The following is a 1,651-nucleotide window of genomic DNA, read 5'->3' as shown; positions in this document are numbered from 1 at the left end:
AAATTAGTATCTTTTCTCTTAAAATAAGATAATTAGATAATATGAACTTGAAATAAGACACTGCAATTGTTTTTTCTCATTTTAAATGTAAATTGTCTTGTTCCACTGGCAAAATGGCTCACTTTCGTCCTCAATTAGAGGAAAAATGCACTTATTTTAAGTAAAAATTACTTAATTAGATTTCCATTTTTTGCAGTGTGATAGTTAATCAGCCCCCAACCAGAATCAAACCTCCTAAAGCGTTGAACCATGATGTCAAACCTGAGGCGTGTGGGCCTAATCCAGCCCGCTGTGCTGATTTATCGGGCCTTCGAGAACAAAGAAAGACTAAAGCGGCTAAATAAATGGGAATAATCGCAGCAGATCTTGTTTTTTTACTAAATAATGAAATCCAACCTTTTTTTTAACGCAGCTACCAGCACTGTGGCATGAGGAGCGGGTTTGAAGAACCGCGCCATACCAGGGCGCCTGCCATACAAAGGCCCCTAATGCAGGAGCACAGCCTCTGATCAGGGACCCCTTAAAGCCACAGATAATGCTAAATAATTTTTTTTTTTCTAAATGTATTCCATTTTTTCTAATTATTCCATTTGTTTAAGTGTGAGGTAATAAGACTTTTACCTCAGAACCAGGGGTCTGCAGCCTGTGGCTCCAGAGCCAGAAGTGGCTCTATGGACCCCCTAAAATGGATCTTAACAGTAAATAAAAAATAATAAGAACCCACTGATTTGGTATAATAAAAAATACCAGATAATTTTATCATTATTATTATTTTTTTTTTGCATTTTCAGTGTTTTAACAAACAGTTTCTACTGTATAGGCACAGAACAGAACAAACACAAACATAACATGGTGCAAAAGGTGGTTGATCAGTCTTATACTGTTCAGGCCCACAGCAAGAATCTTAATAGTGTGGAGGAGAGGTCCGTTCCAATATAGTCCAAAAATACTCTGTAAAACGGGTCTTCACTGTGATGCATGACATTAGTTAGATATTCCAGAGGAATTAGTTCAAAAATAATTTTACGCCAACCACAGACAGAAGGATCTTCGTCACTGACCCACTGCTGAAGAATAGTTTTTCTAGCTGCAAAGGTTAAGATGTTGTACAGTCTTTTGTTAGCTGCTGTTTTCAGACAGGCACACGGCAGGCCCAGAATCCAGGATGTGGGGTCCATGTCTAAATTAACCCTCTCAGGCTCAAATTAAGTTATAGCTCCAGGAAAAATCTGATATTTGGAGAAAATGATCATATATAGTTCATATAGTAATATACAATTCAGACTTTTTTTTGAGAGAGACCTTCACTTGCAATGAATTCTGGGATGTTGCAGATTTGCAACAATGGCCTGGAGTGGTAAATTAAGACTGAAGACTGAATCTGATATGAACGTTAACTTTATTTGAATGTCACAAACAAAACATTGACAAAACAGAATTTGAAAAAAACATTTTCTCTCACAAAATTAGAGAGAACTTTTTCTTAACCTGTTTCTCCACCGACATCTCAACACCTCTGGATAAGGCCGTTTCTGTTAAACTGTTGCTCAAAATAGAGGCTAACTAGTAGATAAAGCATGTAGCATCCATTGGTACCTGTTTGGGCACACGTTGCAAATCCACAACATTGAAATCGAGATGCCTCTGGTGA

Source organism: Cyprinodon variegatus, unplaced genomic scaffold (genome assembly GCF_000732505.1).
Source record: "Cyprinodon variegatus isolate N-32 unplaced genomic scaffold, C_variegatus-1.0 Scaffold677, whole genome shotgun sequence".
Lineage (NCBI taxonomy): Eukaryota > Metazoa > Chordata > Actinopteri > Cyprinodontiformes > Cyprinodontidae > Cyprinodon > Cyprinodon variegatus.
Note: the sequence above shows the minus strand (reverse complement) of the source record.